The following is a 19,964-nucleotide window of genomic DNA, read 5'->3' on the forward strand; positions in this document are numbered from 1 at the left end:
TGTCTAATTCTAATGCCAAATTCTATTAATTAAGACCATGAGTTAAATTTCTCAAGCGCTATTTCATGGCCATTAAATACTTAACTCATACTAACTATTGTATTTTAAAATGAGTGAGACAGAGAAATCAATTGAATTAGACCATTGTGATGACTGATTATATTTCACTATTACAATCTTGGAACGATGCATAAAGGTATCACTGGTGTTGCGACATGGATACTATTAGCTGTAAAATAAACTTTAAGCAAATTCTCAAAATTATTTTTTTCCCCATTCCCACCAAAAAATTAACAGATGGCCACAAAATAAAGATATGTTTATAGATGCATCAATATCAGTACTGGTTTTGGGTATTGGTCAGATACCGTGCTCATTAACTCATACTCCTAAACATAAAAAATGCTCTGATACCAATGTTTGATAGTACATGATATTATGTTACTTAAGCCTAGTGTATTTTGCCAGGCTAATGAGATGCCGTGAAATATGGATGCATGTCACAATTAATGATCAAAGCAAAGCGAAGCAAAGCAGACTGCAAACTTTGTGAAAGAAAAGGTACTACAGTACTATTTCCTTCAATACAAGTAACCTGATAAACCATCTTATCAAGTTTAAATAGCATCTTTTATAGCGAGTGTGAGGGCGGCCAAGGTGCTGTGAATTGTGCACATACAAAGGTATTTGCAGGTGCGGCTCAGTGAAATTGAGCATGCGGAGAAATTGTGGCGTGTGAGAGAAAGCAGTTCAGTTCTGCGAACGCTGAGCAACAAGACACACAAGCGCTAACTGATTCTGTTCTGCACACTCTCGTCAGAGATCCTCGTGCTTTCTATTAAAAATAAAGTTTAGACATCATAATATATTAAACTTATAACTCAGTGGAAGGAGTTCATTGCTAGAAGCACATGGCAGCAACCAACATAAACAGAGCTAAATAAATTGTTGCCTGATGCCCCTGATTGATTATTAAGTATAAGCTTAAGAATAGGTTACTAATTTCAGGATCATTATTAGTACTGGTATCAACAAGTACCCTAACGAGGTTCCACAACATATTAAGTGCCTCGTGACCCTGAAATATTAACTTGTGGCCACGCCATATTAAAAAATAATAAGAAGAAGAACCAATGTTGCCTCAGTAGGTAAAATTCCTTCATTCTTTTTATTTCCATTTCCACTGATCCATTCCTATGTGCTTTTACATTATTTATTTTTCCACTGTAGGTGCAACAGAATCGGAAAAAAATCTAGAGATGTTTGACTGACATGCCTAAAGTATCTTTTCTTTTTTTTTTAGCGCTTTGACTCTCTCCTTTTGAACATGATGACAGAGACAGATGTCAAAACTGTTTCCATAGGGACATGATTCATTCCAGTGGCTGCTCCTATCAGAGGTCAGTGTAAGGTCACAGGATGGCCAATGGGCAGGATCACTCAGCTTGACTGACAGGTCCCAAAGCTAGTTGGACTGGTATAGGGCTCGAGGAAAGGCGATGCTGGAAGGAAATTTTCTAAAGAAATAGGGCAAGAAATCAACTTTAACTTTGTTTTTCCTAGAAATAGTTGGAGGACTGCATACCCAAAACCCATACACACACTTGTGCACACACCCCCTACCAGGTGAGCCAGAGTTCAGTTTGATTCTTTACAAACTCCCCCATTACATATACATGCACAGTTTTACGTACACACACTTTTGAAGATTTACAGAGACCTTCAAAGTAATGGACTTTAAAACAACATGACCGTGAACGACGTTTGGATTAGTAACCACAGAAATTTATATAAAAACACACTTTTAAAGAAAAACACAACCCGGTTTTTACTATGTCATCGTCTGCACATGATTGTCCTCCTGATCAACACAATTAAATGGCTCATATATTTTTAGGATTCCCATGGCTCCAGCTATGGGTACTGTGACTCCATCAAAGAAAGAAAAATAAGAGGTTAAAATCACATTCATGAGTTTAGTGGTAGGAATGACTAAACGTTTATTTCTCTAGTTTAAAAGGGCTATTTTCTCAAGTTTGAAGTGAACTGCACAAGGAAAGCGGACTTACTCTTTCAATTTTCCTGAAATGTTATTCTCTTTGCAGAAATGAAAAGGAAAAGAAGATAGAGACAAGAAGAAGGAACATAACCAAGCAAAAGTTGATAGTAGTCACATCCATGCTAAGTTACTGACTAGCAGTAAATTTAGTAGTTAATTTATTGACTACATAAATTTCTGACTAGCTAAGCTCCTGGCCAGCTGATTTACTGGAACTAGATATGTTGATGACAGGCTAGCTACTGACCTAAGCTAAGTTCCTGACTAGCTACATGACTGATTAGTCATGACTGATTAGTCATGTACCTAGTCAGAAACTTAGCTTAGGTCAGTAGCTAGCCTGTCATCAACTTATCTAGTTCCTGGCTAGCCAAGTTGCTGACTAGTTACGTTTCTCACTAAATACATTCCTGACAAGCTAACTTACTCACTAGCTAAGTTACTGACTAGCTAAATTAAGGACAAGCTAATTTACCGACTAGCTAGGCTTCTGACTAGCTACATTCATGACTAGCTAAGTTATTGACTAGCTAAAATAACTGAATAGCTATGTTTTTGAAAAAGAAAAAGAAGATAGTGAAAGGGTGAATGCACATAGCCAAGTAAAAGTTGATAGTTATCACAGCATTGCTAAGTTCTTGACTAGCTAGGTTTATGACTGGCTAAGTTACTGACTAGCTAAATTATTGACTAGCCCTGTTTGTGCCTAACTAGATCTCTGACTAGCTAAGGTACTGCCTAGATAAATTTTATGACTTGCTAAGGTACTGACTAGCTACATTACTGACTAGATAAGTTAAGGACAATCTAATTTACGGACTAGCTAATGTTCGAAAAAGGGACAGAAAGTATGAACATAACCAAGTAAAAGTTCATAGTTGTCACAGCATTGATAAGTTGGTGTCCAGCAAATGTACCTACTAACAAATTCCTGACTAGGAAGGACAAGATACTGACTAGCAAAAATAAAAAACTTCTAAATATTTGGTATCAGTGAAATGGTGTAGCAGGTAATGTTTCTGCCTCACAGGTCCGTGGTTTCTGTTTTGATCCTGAGCTTGGATTACTGTCTGCGTGGGGTTTCACATGTTCTTCTTGTGTCTGTGTGTGTTTCGTCTGGGTTCCCAAGAGGAACATGATGGTAGGTGGATTGGCTTCACTAAATTGCCACTAGTGTGTGTGTGTGTGTGTGCGTGCGTGTGCGTGTGCGTGTGCGCGTGTGCGTGTGCGTGTGCGTATATGCCTGGTGTTCTGCGATGGACTAGTGTCCCATCTAGAGTGTACTAAGTGCACGGTAAACAGAGAACACCATGGCAGGTGGATAGTATTTTTAACTGTTCTCCTGGAAACACCTTTCACATTTTAGTCTTGATCTAGTACATTTATATTTAATTGTTTGGCAGAGGCTTTTAACCAAAGCAGCTAATGGTTGAACTCACAGCCTTCCAAGTATTAGCACATAACTTATGAAATGACATATGTACATCCACATCCACTCAAAACAAGAAGCCCATTATGTGTATCAAATACACAAAGAGATAGAGAGGGAGAGAAAGAGATATCTTGGTTGAGTAGTCAGGTAAGTCAAATTTACCTGAATGCCTGTCAAAACCATCACAAACTTCCAGTCCCACGAGGAACGCAGCCAGCGCCCTGAGGCCTCGTCCCGCCCCAGGCCTCGTGTTGCTGCTGGTTGCTATAAACATTCGGGTAATTTACACTGAGTATGCAATACTGTAATATTTTCTTCGAGATGTTATCTGCTGGCGCTTTGGCAGCCTGCCATGCATTCACAGATCTCATGTGTCCTTGAAAAGGTGAGTGCTTTAAAAGCCGCAGGCAGGAGAACAGGCTTCCAGCCAACCACCAACAAGCAGGATTTTTATAACCACTTAACTGTGATGAAACTAAGACATAGAAAAAGCAAACGGATATGTACAGGTGTGTGCTTGAGTGTTTTGATTGGTGCATGTGTGAGTGTGTATACAGAAGCACTGGTGCTTTATGTATATTTAGCTGCTTTGTTAACACTTGAATGATGAGCACACTGAAAAATCATTAATTATAAAGATGTTTTGTCCAGCTTGGCATCACTGCCCCAATACACGTCTCACCAGCATAACATAAAAAGTGATGTTAAATGATAAAAACTAATACATTAAAAAAGTAGAATTCAATATATTTTTATATTCCCTTTCAGACATAATATAGGCATTTAACAAAAAAAAAAGAAGAAGGTGTAAAATATAAAAAATAACATTTTAAAAAGTATGTAATATACTGTAAAACTAATAAAAAGTGTGTAAAAATATAATAAACAAATGTAATGTAAAAGTAATGTGGCAGTAAAAGTAAAGCAAATAATGAAAGCCAGTTAAGTGAAAATAAAGTGAAACAAATATTTTTAGAAAAAAACTGATTAAAAGAAAAAGATTTGTCTCATTCCTCATTAGCCGATTTATCTTTTTAGTTTTCCCTTAACATGCCTGAGGATGTTATATTGACAGAAAACAGTCAGGTCAAAGCTTTTTATTAGCTCTGAGAGCCTGACAAATTTAGGGCAGTGCAGAATAAATGGTCCGGTCTTCATCTCCCAAATGCATTAGTACATGGCCATGCTTATTTTTCCTTTCGAGTGGGTGGTAATGATTTGATTTCCCTTAATAATCTCAGACAAGACACTTCCTGATTGAGTCTAGATGAAAAGAGCAGCCATGACGTGGAATTATGACTAATTCCACAAGAACATTTTCATGGCATTTACACACAGAAATAAATCATGGCTTACATGGCAAGCCTTTCTAGTAAATAAACTCAGAATGTGGGAAAATTGTGAAAAAGGGGAGCGTTTGGTACTAGTAGCTTTTGCCAAAAAGCATGTGAGTCTTATGCAAACTGTCAGCTTTATTGAATTTTATACAGTATAATGTACATAATGCTGTATATTTGACATAAAAAAAAATATATATATAGGGGTTATGTATTTGGGTGCCGGTTTCATTTTACAGTATTTTAAAGTATTCTTATGTGATTACATTTACATCATGAAGTTTTCAATAAATCAATTTCTATCCTGCTGGTTTAATTTAATAAATGTTGAGGCCAAACTTTACATACACCAAGGCTAAAGACATTCAAACTCAGTTTTTCATACCTCCACACATTTCCTGTAACCATACATTTTCATACATAAGTCATTTAATTAATTAGGGTATCTACTTTATTCCCATAAGAGATCATTTCAAAATAATAGCTAAGAGAGAGAGATTTATTTTAGCTTTTATTTACTATATCAGATTTCTAGTGGATCAAAAGTTTGTATATACTTTGTTAGTATTTGGTGGCATTGCCTTTTAATTGCTTGAACTTGAATCAAACACTTTGGGTAGCCTTCCACAAGCTTCTCACAATACTTACCTGGAATTTTTGCTCATTCCTCCTGATGGAACTGGTGTAGCTCACTCAGGTTTATGGGAATGCTTGCTTTTCGTTTCAGTTCATAAATTTTCTGTGGGATTCAGTTCAGGGATTTGTGATGGCCACTCCAATATTTTCACTTTGTTGTCTTTAAGCCATTTTGTTACAACTTTGGAGGTATTCTTATAATCATTGTCACTGCTGTAAGACCCAGTCACCACCAGGTTTTAACTTCTGGCTGATGTCTTCAGCAATTTCTCCGGTATTTCTAGATAATCCTCCTTCCTCATGATGCCATCTATTTTCTGAAGTGCACCAGTCCTATTTCCAGGGAAAAAAAACACAACATCATGCTGCCACCCCCATAATTTTCATAAATTTCAATGAATGGATTTCATTCTATAAGAGTCAAAACTTGGGTCCAAGAGCCAGGTACTTGGATGATCATGGTAAGGGATGGGGTCAGGGGTTTAAATGTATATTTACAATTTAACCCATGGTTGTATACTGTCCTGGGAACTCTCCTAATTTTCATGTTCCTCTATGAATAACCTGCAAACCATTTTGCACACTCATGACATGACATGACCCCTTGGAGCCACTGGGATTTCATGCACCTCTCCGCACCATAGAGATTTCACAGTGAGCTGCAGAGGTGAGAAAGATGAGAGTGAAATAAGGGAGGCTGTGTTTACCTAGTTATGTTAGCCTCATGCCCTCTACAACTGTTCCTGACCCGGCTTAGCCCTTCTTAGGCTGACCTTTGACCTTCTGTAATTGCCTCTGCTTTCAGGATACTTGAATCTCAGGTTGTTTTCACACTTGTTCCTTTTCAGGAGTCTGAACATGGTTTGTTGAATGTTTGGCCCATTTGTGAACACTCCAAAAAATCTCAGACCCTTTTAAAGTGCACCAAACTGAGAACATCTTGGGAGGTGGTCTGAGTACGGTCTGAGTACGGTTCACTAAAAACATGCCTTGTGAACATAAATTGCTCCAGGCTCACTTGATTTTTCCATTCACAAATTCTCATTCAGTCCTCCATACAAATTGTGCTATTCTTCTGCTGGAAGAGGTACATTATGGACAGATGAGGAAACGGCTGCACTTCTCCAAATTTGGAAGGATGACTATATTAAGAAACAACTATCAACCACCCACAGAAATGAAGAAAAAGAAATGAATGAAGAAAAGTGTTTCTTCTACTTTCAGCAAAACTGAAAGACAGAGGATTTAACTGGACTGCCTTGCAGTGCTGGGTTAAAAGTGAAAACATTACTCCAGAAATGTATGGTTTGATTATTTTCATTTTTTAAACTGTGTTCTCTATTTCTCTTTTGTACTTTTAAAAACATGTTGTAGTAGGAATATTAGCACATGTTTAGGGTCAGCCATCTTACACAATATTGCTGTACCCACAATGCACAGCAGTGAGTTCGGTTGTTTTAAAGAGGACTCAAGTGTGAAAACACCCTTAATCACTGCTCTCACATCATATATCAAACTAGCAAAATGTGTAAAGGGGTATTACATATATAGTTCCATTCTGTTTAACTTTCTTTTCATAAACTCATATCTTTAGAAAAAAGAAGGTAGAAAAAGTTGTTCTCCTTTTTGTTTTATTTTCTTATTTATTTCCAGCATTTCTAAAAATGCATTTTGTTTGAGAGTGAGAGTGCAATTTTACACCAAACAGATGAAGTAAACATAAGTAATACTCTATTTTATATTTTTCAATTGATTTCAAATGATAGTAAATTCTTATGTCATTCAGAATTCTTTTATACATTTTAAAAAAAGATTGGCACTGAGAAAACATGCCTTATTTGCTATCAAAGTTTGGTAATCAGTATGAAACAAAGTGGATACAATATCAGTAAAAATAATTTATGTCTTATCTAAAAGGACATCTCAGCTGAAATCACAACTTTATGATATACATTCAAAGAAAGTGCTTATTTCAAGAGACGCAAAGTATATTTATTGCTAATAATATTGCTGGTAATAAAAGACATATTTTAGTATTAACTTATCATATTGGTAGCATTTAGTGATTAGTGTTGACATACCTGTGTAGGCTAGGGTGTCACAATATCATAACATAACATAACATAAAAAAAAAAAATAAATAAATAAAATAAAATAAAATAAAATAAAATAAAATAAAAAAATAAATAAATAAATAAATAAATAAATAAATAAATAAATAAATAAAAATAAAATAAAATAAAATAAAATAAAATAAAATAAAATAAAATAAAATAAAATATTCCTGTAGTGCCTAGTCATGGGGTTAGGGGTTAAAATATTTTGGAAAAAAAATGGTAAATTATTTTAGCAACACTGCCCAAGTTTCTTTTTGAAGACTGTGAGCGTAAAGTCTAAGTGTTCAGTGAAATCACCGAAGGAAGGATAATGCAAGGCATGCTTGATTAAAGCCAAATAATACATGTTGGCAGATTTCTGTCAAAACACATGCCACACAGAGCTCCATATGTTATCCATCACTCCTAGTGTCCATGCAAATGAAAACACAACCCTTTCCTATAATGCTGTTATAATGGCTGAATGACCTGCAGAGGGTGTAGAAACCCCCAAGAGAATTTAGTTAAGTGCATCAATTTTCATACAAGTTAAGAAACTTGTATGAAATTCCTTTATTTAGAAATATTAACAATTGATTTACATTTGTAAAATGTGCTTTTCTCTTTTTCTTTTTCTCCCTATCCCTCTCCACACCTTTCTCTACATCTCAATCCCAGTGAAAGAGGCATGGCTTCTGTACCTGTCAGTTCCACTGAAGGAGATGTGACCTTTGTACCTGTCAATCCTAGTGAAGGAGGCTTGGCCTGTACCTGTCAGTCCCAGCTTAGGAGGTATGGTCTATGTACCTGTCAATCATAGTGAAGGAGGCTTGGCCTGTGCCTGTCAGTCCCAGCGAAGGAGGCGTGGCATCCCTCTTCTCTAAACTGTTTGCAAAATAAATAATCACATTGTATTGCATTTTTTTTTACTCTAAATAATTGTCTAATTTTATAGTCGACTGCTTAAAATATGTCTTTCCTAAAATTAGTCATTGTTAATGTATCAAGCTGTGTATCATATCAGGACAAATGGATACCCTGGGTGCTAAATGTTTGCACCTTATAACAAACAAATACGTCATATCTTATTTATACAGGTCTCAGGTCAGTGTTCCATTAACATTACTTTTTTACTTTACAGTTCTCTACCTGCCATTCAGCTAACCTCCTCCTGTGCACATGAGAAGTGCTGGTAAAATCCCCCAGGCTAATAAGCTAAGTCATTAATTGTTATCCCTCATTAAATATCCAACTAAAATAAGTTCACCTAAAAGAAGTTCACCTCACATGAACTGAATGTCTTTACTTTGAGGAAAATGCTCATTTTGAATCATTTTACAGGAAGCAATTTTACAATTATCAGCTTAAATTTGCACAATATGCTTTGACATTGTAAATGCTTGAACTCGCTAAACGAGGAAGCTCAAGGAATTAAGGCCCTTAGCTATTATCAAAAAAAAATGACTGAGAAATGGAGCAGGTAAACAAATGACACTGAAACATCCTAGGAGGAAATTTTAATGCCTTAAAAGTTTTTCCTGTCAGTTATCAGAACAATCTCAAGACTGTTTGCATTTATACTTAGTTTAAAAAAAGCATGCACCCTCCAGGAAAATAAGAGAAATAAAAATGCTTTACTCATTCACTCTCATCTTGATCCACAGTTATTAGAAGTCTGTGTTCCAAATTGTTCATTTTATTGCGGTAATAAATCATTCCAGCTCACAAAGGATTTTTTTTAACTCTTATTTTCACAGCAGGAAGAGTTTCCACCTCACTGCTTCAGGGTCCCCAGTTTGATCCTGAGTTTGGGTTATTGTCTGTTGGGAGTTTTAAATGTTCTCCCAGTGTCCATGTGGGGTTGCTCTGGGTTCTCCAGTTTCCTCCTGCCTACCGAAAACATGCCAGTACATGGGATGGCATATTATATAAACTGGCCCTGAATGTGTGTGTGCCCTGCGATGGAACGGCATTTTATACAGGGTGAATTCCCTCCTCACACCCAGAGTTTCTGGAATAGGCTCCAGATATACTGCAACCCTGACCAGAATAAAACACTGACAATGAATTTGTCAGTGACAGATTTTATTACATAATATTTATATTTTTCTCCTCTGTGTATCTGTGTTCTCATCTGCGCTCCTTACAGAAAACTCACATGAACGCATCATATTTTATTTTTCATATATGGACTTTTCACATGTAGTGCATGTGTTTTTTTTTAAGTTTCACATTTTTTTTATTTTCACATTTGTTCCAGATGTGGTTTTATTTATCACATATTATTCACATAAAGTCACAGAAGTGCTTGAGTTCACATGTACAATTTTAGGGGCTTAACATGGTGAAATACACTTACTCAGGTGTGAAATGAATGAAAACAGAACAAACAGCACACACAAACCATTTGTGCTTCTTTCTAAATCTAACCAAAGCTTAAGGCATGCATGAGTAAAATATTTTCCGAGCCACAGTAGCTTTAGGAAGAAGCAGATTTTTTTTTAGTTCCCTTCTTCTCAGCGGTCATCTAGATAACAAAAAGAGAGCAGAAGAAAGGCAGCCTGTGTGTGTTTCAAGTGTGGCCAGTTTTTCCCTGTTAACTCCCACACAGACGCGGAGGTTTCCACTAGCTCATCTGAAGAACTCAATCCTCCTGAATTACAGGGAGCTTTAATGAGATTACACACAGGGCCCGTGGCCGCTGAGAACCTCGGGCCCGACGCAGCGACGCTGGGCCTGCACCTGTTACTCCACAGCTGCGAGAGAGAGAGCGAGAGAGAGAGAGAAAAAGAGAGAGAGAGAGAGAGAGAGAGAGAGAGAAACACTCTCCAGGGATATGGCTGCATGTTCAGACCCACACGGAGCAATTTACACAACACATTCTCTTTATTCTGAAATAAACGTTTGCCTTTCCAATGCAATTAATGCAATTAAAATCATTAAAATGTTCAATGAGGGATATTTTGTTCCACACACAGTAAAGCAACACATCATTATGTTTTGCCACCTGCCTGTCACACTGTACACTATATCATCATAAACGTGAAGAGTTGCTTCATGGCTTAATTATATTGCTCCAACAGACGTAAGCCACTTGCTGTAATTGATTTAGGTGTAATTACCTCGGATGTAATAAAAAAAAAAAAAAATCCAGGTCTGTTTTTATAACTGAATCTCTGCACAGCATTATGGATACTGGTAATGTTTTGCATTGAATAAAAATATTTAGTGCATTAATTAAAGAGCGATTTCAGTGAGCGATTTTATGATTATTACTTGTCATACTGTATGAGATGATCCCTATAAAATCTTGGCTGAATTCTGTAACAGACTGCCATAATGTGTTCTCCATGTCAGATTATATGATGAAGATGCTCTAATGATACACCTGTGATTAAAGAAAATTACTAAATTCTGCTTGCACCATCAATCCAGGTTGTGTGATCAATTAAAAAAAAATGAACTGTTATCTCAAGTGCTATCTCAACTCTCAATCTCTTTATTTATGTAATGTATAGAATATGCGATAACTCATTATTTCAACATGCTTTTTCCATTATTTCGACTTCATGTGTACCACAATCTGGTATATGACCCTGGTTTATGACTCTTTTTGCTCTCTGGCATACTTTTATTTATTCTGTCTTGGATTCTTTGGTTAGTGTTATTGTCTGTGCCTGTTTGTCTCACGTGTTTCCTTTATCTACTGTAGACCGCATGAATAAATGGCAAAAGTTGCACTTGCATAAATAGACAGTATCTAATGCACTGTCTTTGTATCTGATTTTAGCAAAGTATGTTAAACCCAGTCAGCAGCCTCAGGCTTGACGCCAAAGTTAACCACCCTATTAAATGCCATTTACATCGAGCTGTGGCTTAGTCTGACTTTGAAAGGGATTATGGCTCACCTGTGTTGCTCACTGTAAACACACTTAATCCTCTGCAGAACCATGATGAATTTCAGTTACACACCTATTGCTCTTAATGTGTACTTCAACACATCTCTAAACTGGCCGCACCTAATTTACTGCAGGCCAAAGTGCCTTGCTTTGCCTGGGTGTATGGCTCTGGTAGTCAGTGTGTATGCAGCTTTCATGACAGTATTTTAAGGCCTTATTATTTCCGATGTCCTCGTCCGGCCTGGCATGCACTGCCTTGTGATTTGGTCTGAATAAGTCACGCCATTGGCATCAGTGTAGTTTTTATAGATTGTAGCTGTTAGGACTATAGTTATATCTGCACCATTTAAAGGTGCAAATTATTAGGCAGTTCTATCCTTGTCATGAAGGGACAGTTCAAGAGGAAACAAAAGCAATGACTTCAGCTGCAAAGATGTAATGTCTGGCTGTCTAAATGTTCTTCTCTGCATGGTTGTAAATTATGAGAAATAATAGAGCTATTAACACCACTTGTCAGATGGTAAAACAGGACAGGTAATAAGCAAGAAGGAAAGAGTGAAAGAAAAATCTGAGTTAACAGCAAAACAAGCCACCGTTGCTAGGAGAGAGATAAACAAACAGATAGATGGGCTGAGAGGACTGTGTGAATCAGCCTGAGGCGACAGGTGACTCGTCCACGGGGCCTAAAGAGCCAGTTTTGCAGGAAACAGAGCCAAGTATCATCCACTGGCTCATTCCAAAGTGCTAATTGTTTTTACTTTTCACCTTGTTCTGCTAACCTTTCTGGAGATAAGGTTACGACTGGTATAAATTGCTTAGCAGAGCTAAGACCCCTTGTCTTTGAAATATAAAAAGTCAATCAATATAAGATTTCATTTTTGGCATCTACATCAGTTTAGTTGCTGTTAACTAATGTGGATGGTTTTGTATGTTTTGTTGGAATCACCAATGCTCGTAAGGAAAATAAACAGAGTGGTATGAAGAAGCAAGGGGCTAATTTCTTTCTAGCCCAGACTGTAGATTCATGCAGCCTATCAGTTACAGTCATGACAGGTGATTACACAGAGTGACATGCTCGCTAGATTTGATCTCAATTTGGGCTGATATATTCAGGCCACGTCACTGACTCATCTGTAACACGTCATCAGCAGCGATTTTGAAGGTGCACATGAAATACATCTTTGGCTGTTATGAATGTGAACATATCATGAATGTGACCCATATCATTCTTATTTTGCCACTGATGGTACATTGTGATGTAATGCATTGCTCAACCCTAATAGTTTCGTTCTCCAGCTGTTGAGAGATTTTAGCTTCACATCTAATACCATGATGAGCCATCAGTAGTTAATGATATGAGATTCTAAAGTGGTAAAACATTTTGTTCTTATATTATCAAATCACTCAAGGCAGTAAAGTATAGTCTAGCCTCAGGTTCACTTGAATGCCAAATAAACTGGTTCACATCAGATCCACCAGAACTATCCCAATCAGACAGACCTTGCTGAAGGAAACTGCATCAGAAAACTGTCATTTAGCCTCCTATCTTTTACTACTGAGGACTAATCAGGCCTAGATATTACAGCTATGACCTGCCTATGGGCGGGTTGCACAACGTACAATGGGCTCATTTCTCTGCGCAAGAGGTTATCTGCAACATCTGCTCCCCAGACAAAAGAAAAAATGTCTTTGAAATGTCATTACAAATTGATCCAGGCTCTGTGTGTTCAATTTCATTCCTTTCCTTTCTCTTTTAGTTTTACTTTTTTTTTCTGCACAGGTTACACGTGCTGATATGTGAAGCCGATACTCGCAGTCCAGTTTCGATTCAATTCCACTACCCTGGGTGGATCAGAACATTCCTAAAATGTACACAGGCACACACACACACACACACACACACACACACACACACCCTCAAACATGCTTATAGATGACAAATGTAAGCACACACACACACACACACACACACACACACTTGCTTAACACAGGCATGCATTCAGAGCATCTTGGTCTAACCCGAGACTAACTGACAAGTTAAGCATGCAATAGAATGTATGCTTAAGTTCACCAATTATGAGCGTTCACTTACACATTCCCTCCTCTTGCTGGTCCATGCTACACACATTCAACACACAGATTAATCCAGAGGTATTCAATTATAATTTATGAAGATCCAGCTACATACATTATCTTGCTTACAAAGGTCTGGGTAAGCATTAGTCATTAATCATTAGATCATGGCTATAAATAAGACAATTTGAAGTGATTATGTTTTGTTTTGTAGCGATGCTTTATGTTAGCACTTTTGACTAGCGCCACAGACTCTGAACTGATGAGATACATCAATTTAGAAGCGGAGAATAAATGCATATTTCTCTGTCCAATCATTGTTAAACATTGTTTATATCATTATTGTTTAGGGAGGGGAAAACAAATAAAAAATGTATGAAAGTTTGCAAAAACTCCTTCCTCCAGGTAAAATTTAAATTACATAAATGTATTGAATTGGCTGCAACAGAGGATCTGCTACAGAAAAAAGGTAAAAACCTGAGACACTGAATTACCATTTTTTTTTCCCCATATATTTATTGGCTCTGCTATAATATTTTTCCAGTGCTCTGTTTGATCCATTGAAATACTTTCCTGCTCTGCCAGTTGACAAACCCTGGCCTTGTCAATCATTTAATAGTTAGTCAAAAAAAATATGTGTAGCGGCATATTCAGATTCATTCATGGAGAAAGAGACAGAGATCGGCGATCAGGATATTTCAAAGGCCTGTTAAAGAAACCCAATGCGCATGTTTTTCATCAGGCCATTCTTTCGCACCATTTGGAAAGCTAAAGACTCAGAAGGGTTACAATGAAAATGGCGCTTGGGGAAAGATGACAGGTAGAGTTACACACAAGACTTTCAGACCTCATGCCTGTAATACATTCAGCATGATGGAATTTTTTTTTGTACGTCTACGCTGTCTGTTGCTGTCCTAACAGGTCTTTCCAAAAAAATAAAAAAATAAAAATACTGAACCCAGTACAAAAATCAGGTCTTTATACAGTGAGTGTATTCAAAATTCACATATAAGCCACCATTATCTACAAATATGGCAGTACAACTAAGCTGCACACTGTGTGTGTGTGTATGTGTGTGTGTGTGTGTGTGTGTGTGAAAGACGTAGTGTCCGCAGCTGCCGGCGATGTCACTCGGCACCCTGCGAGTGTCGGCGTGAGCTAATGGCCCTCGTATTACTTCATCACACGGCTAAGTGCTGCTCCAATTTTAAAGGAGCTGAAATGATGGCGGAGGTTCTAATAAACCCATTCAATGCAGCACCTCTCCCCGGAGAACTGCGTGTGTGAGCATATGTGTGGTTTTCAGGGCCATGTGCATGGCCCAGGTGTGTGAATGAACCGTTCTCATGATGCTAATCACTGTAAGACATGGAGCACGCCAGTGTTTTGCAGGTGCACTGTGCTGGAAAAGCGCTCTGTGGGGTTCGAGTTACTGCATGCCAAACACACAGCACTGTAGACTAATTACTGATGGCACTTAATAAGCCCATAATTAGCAGTGGGCTTACAGAGTAGCCTAATTAATGGGCTGGTTTAAGAAATATAAATGTGTGGAAAAAAAAATAAAAATAATGACATGTAGTAACAATAATAACAGGAATGTATGCAATAGTAAAACTAATGATTCTAAAATAAACAAAATAACAGTGATATAATTCCTACAAAAATAAACAAAATAAATTTAATTTTCTATTAAATTATTAAATTCTTATATAACATATACAGACATGAGGTCAGATTAGAATAATCTCAGTTACTGGAAGCAAAGTGGTCACTCTTAGCTCATGTATAGGTAGCACAGGAAATTTGGTACCACTTTACTACAGAGGGTCACTTATGTAAGGTTAAAAAAAATAATAATAAATGATGGGGTGGTATGATGCATGGTTTCCTCCTCTTAACACAGCAATTTGCAGATTACATTTTTTTTTAATTGACGATAGAACAACACATTCTAATTTTTAATTCATTTATAGTAACAATTAAAGTTGTGGAACATCCACAAACAAGTTATGTCACTATTTTATAACAACTATAAACAGTCAATCCATCACCAGATCTTTTTGTCTCTCTCTCTCTCTCTCTCTCTTGAAGATATTAAGACCCAAAAAATGCTCATCAATGATAAACCAGAAAATCCTCCAGTTTGAAGACTTTCCTGTGTTGAAAGATTTACAGCTTTAGGACTGCCTGGTATTAAGCACTTCCTGGTATTAAGCGCTGACACTGGAGACTCCTTCCATAAATGCTAAATAAACATCTTACAGAAACCTTTACTATATCAATAATTACACTTAAAAAAAAATATATGTTTATGTGGAGTGTCCACCATTCAAGTAAGGAAATCCATGCGTAAGTTGTTACTATAGAAATGATCACATATCAGAACAAGCACATTAATATAACTATAATATAAACACATAAATGTGATTTGAATTACTACTGTCAGAGCTACCATTATAGAAACTTATTCAACACCTTCTGACCAATCAGAGTTGAGAATTCAGCAATATTGTGGTATAATAGACTTAGATTTTTAATATCTTTACCTTCTCCTTACTAATCTATGTTTTCGTAAATGCAGGTAACCTCAAAGTAAAGTGTCACCAGTATTTTTAATTGCTGAATAATACTACTTTGACCCTTTTCTGAAAGTGAAACATTCTGTTGTAGGGTTCTACACAAAACCTTTAAGGGTTTCCCTTTTAAGAGCTGTCATTTATGATGTGTTATCTCTTTGTTATGTCTTCGGTTGGTGCGGTGGATAGAGAGCACAGCTACAGTGGTACAATCATTGTACTTATCAGTAATCGATCTGCACATTTCCAGAAACTGTAATTATTAAACAACAAGCAGGGAAGGCATCTGTATAACTAATGTGGAGATGATGAAACCATCTTCATTAACTTACAAGTTTGCGTACCCTCTGTGGTTTTGTATTGGCCGTCACGACCATGTGTTTCAGTACTGCAGGTGACGCTATTATAATTTAATGATAATTTCCATGACTAGAGGAAGAAGACTGCTGCTCGTCAAATCGTCTTGGATTGAATACCTTGGGCAAACCTCGCTTGTAGCAACCAATCAGAGGATTGACCGTGTAGTGTGTTTATCCCCAGAGTATCCCCATTACCTCATATTGTTCATGGTTATTAGCCAAATGTCATCTCTGCATGAAGTATACTGAGACTTTAACACTTAAAGTATGTGGTAAGAGCATAAGAACGCTTAATAAATACTGCTATTGTTGATAGGTAATTGCAATATTCACTACTTAGTTGTCCACTTATTAGCATGAATTAATATTTATAATGAGTCCAGTGAGTTTTTCCTCACCACTGTCACCTTGGCCTTGCTCATTAAGGAATTAAATCTACATCCGCATTTCTGTAAAGTTGCTTTGAAAAAGTTTCTATTCTTCAAAGCATTATGAAAAAAAAATGAATTGAATTCAAGTGTTATTGTTCATCTTAAACCACAGCACAAGACGTCCTATCCTGCCATCCAATTGCGTATGTATTATTCAGACATTTTGCTTACAGAAACAAAAGTAGCTATTCAAAAAAAAAAAAAAGTGGGGGAAGGCTAATACCTGAACAGTTCACTTTAACACTCCTGCTGCACCTCGAAAATCATGATGATGTGAAGAACCAGTTATCGATACAGTGATATAATGTCACTCCCCCTTCCCAACCTTATGTTACCTTGAGGGAACATTCTGAACTTATTTGGTGTCAGCATTCACTCTGATGTCCCTTAACAAAACAGCACACCATGGTAACATGGTAATCAGCCTAATACCACAAAAACCGCTTCTGTTGCTCACACAAAGGCTTTTTGTCTGAGTACGTAACCGAAATCAATATGGCAGGAATGGATACATTGCAGCAATGCCATGGCAGTGATTATACATGGTAATAAAGCCAAACGACACGGGCCCCTGTAGATTTAAGGGCCATGTAGGAGTTAATAATCCTCCATTAAAATCACTAACACACCGAACATGGAAGGGTTTGTTCCATTGGCCGTTCTGTCGCCCACCCAGCTTGTCTGGTGAGCCACTTTTTGACAGGCTATACAATCAAAACCAGACTTTCATGTGCACTCCTAAACTAATGAAATTTATGCCGTTCATATATTTCCGAGGTATTTCATAAAGCCTAAAATTTCCCTGGATCTTTCCCCTCAACCAAAATACATCTGGACTTCCTGTTGTGGTTTGGCAACCTCGATGCTGAGGTGTACTATGCCAATCAGCAGGAAACATGTGTCAATGGCATATGACACAGAAATGTAGCTTCACAGTTGTTTGAGCATGAAGGAGGGTCATCAAGCCTTAATATACTGCATTTTAACACAGATACTAGTTTTACGTCAAGTACATCTTTGTGTTTGCATGATATTTTGGGACATTGTGGGTAAACCAATCCATCTAATTGAAGGTTTGGTAGAAATTCTAACATGCACGAGGTATAAAAGCAACAGGGAATGCTGTTTTTAGAAAATTATGAACGACAGAGTGATGTGATGCAGCTCAATGTGAAGCACAACAACACAGCCAACAGAACACTGTACTATTTTATCTATTTATAGTTACATTTGTGGAACGTCTGCAAAAAAAAAAAAAGTTCCTGTTATCACTTATGTTTTACTGTTCACAGTCATTCTCTCATCAGCCTCTTTTCTCTCTACTGTAGTTAATAAGACAAATAAATGCAGTTTGTTTTGTTACCGAGAAACCACAAAGTGCAAAACCATTCATCCTGAGCCCAGAACACTTAAAGTAACAGCTTTACCTCTGACTCGTACAAAGTGCTGAAACTGGAGACTCCTTCCATAAATGCTAAATAAACATCTCCTCACAGAAAACTTCACCATATCAATGACTACACTCATTTTTTTTTTTTTTTAAATCCAGTGTCTGCCTGAGTAAGTGTGTGTATTAAAACCTCGTAGCCAAAACAAAGTTCAGAGCTGCTGTTTCTATGCTATATATTTCCATGCTACATTGCATTAAAACCAGTTTTGTGTAAATTACCCATATCATATGCTTACATACGTGAAGAGAAATACACTAGGTGCCAGGTATTTTAGATTCGAGTAATATGGGTAAGTATAGTATTTCAGTATGATCAACACTCAAGTATACATATTCAAGGTCTGCATGAAATTATTTATTAGGTTTTGACCAAGTATTACTCCAATATATCACGTTCAGAATACGTTTTAAATTGCTTTTGGAGATTACAAACCCTTTTGTATTCCAATATACTTTTAACTTTTGTCACAGTTAACTCCATAGCTTTTTGGTAAGAATTCGCAACAGTGTCAGCAATTACTTTCAAATTTGTTAACTTGTGCGAGGGGAGTGGTCAGGAATCATGCCTGTATTTGCTGCATGGCATACAACAGTGTATTGTTAAATCTAAAACCAGCACGAATGCTATGGGGGTGATGAGTCATTTGTTCTCAGAAATTCAGAGATGACATGATGCTACTAGTAGGTTAGAATTAATGGGGCTAGAAGTAACACAGCCCTGACAGCACAACACCTTTTTTTTTTACATTTGGTAAATCACCTGGTGTTTGTGATTCGCCAAGTAGATATCACTATATATTAACAATAATTTCAATTAACATTAATAAGACATCTAATTTAAATGAATTACTACACTTAAAATCTGTAACAGCTTGGCATACTGCTCTGTTTAAGGCTGTATACTTCCATAAACACTTAAAAACAAATTGAAAAACCAAGTGTTATACTCTTTATACGACAACACTTTGCCAACAATTGCATTTTTTATTCACTAAAGAACATGCCATATATTTATCCATTTCTAGTTACATTTAATGTCATGGAAGATCCATGAAATGAATTAGTTCGTCTTGAAGTTGTTAAGAAGATAAATGTGGCTTGTTACCAAGAAACTGTAAATTCTTCCATTTTGAAGACTTTCCGATGGTGGAAAACGCAAACTTACAGCTTGTTCCAATCCATGTTCCAAAACACTGACACTGGAGACTCCTTCCATAAATACCAAATAGAAATCTCCTTACAGAAACCTTCACTATATCAATGATTACATGTTTGTCTTTGTTAAATAGCAACACATTTTTAATCCGTTTATTGTTTGTCTTAGCCGTTACTATAGAAATGATAACATAGTAACAGTTGTGATGATAGCGCTGTTGTCAGAGGTTACCTTCTGATGAATCAGAATCAATAATTCAACAGAAAAAGGTGGTAAGCCTTCGGTTACTTGACGTAATTTATTGATTCAAACATAGCTTTATTTCCATTCAAGATATTTACTCTGGACATCAACAAATAACAAGTGGCGTGTCTCTCGTTTATACATTTCACTATATTTTATTTATTTTCTATTTCATCACAGTAGTAAACAGACAGTAATAAAAAAAAACAACATA

The sequence above is a fragment of the Pangasianodon hypophthalmus genome, chromosome 6 (assembly GCF_027358585.1).
Source record: "Pangasianodon hypophthalmus isolate fPanHyp1 chromosome 6, fPanHyp1.pri, whole genome shotgun sequence".
NCBI lineage: Eukaryota > Metazoa > Chordata > Actinopteri > Siluriformes > Pangasiidae > Pangasianodon > Pangasianodon hypophthalmus.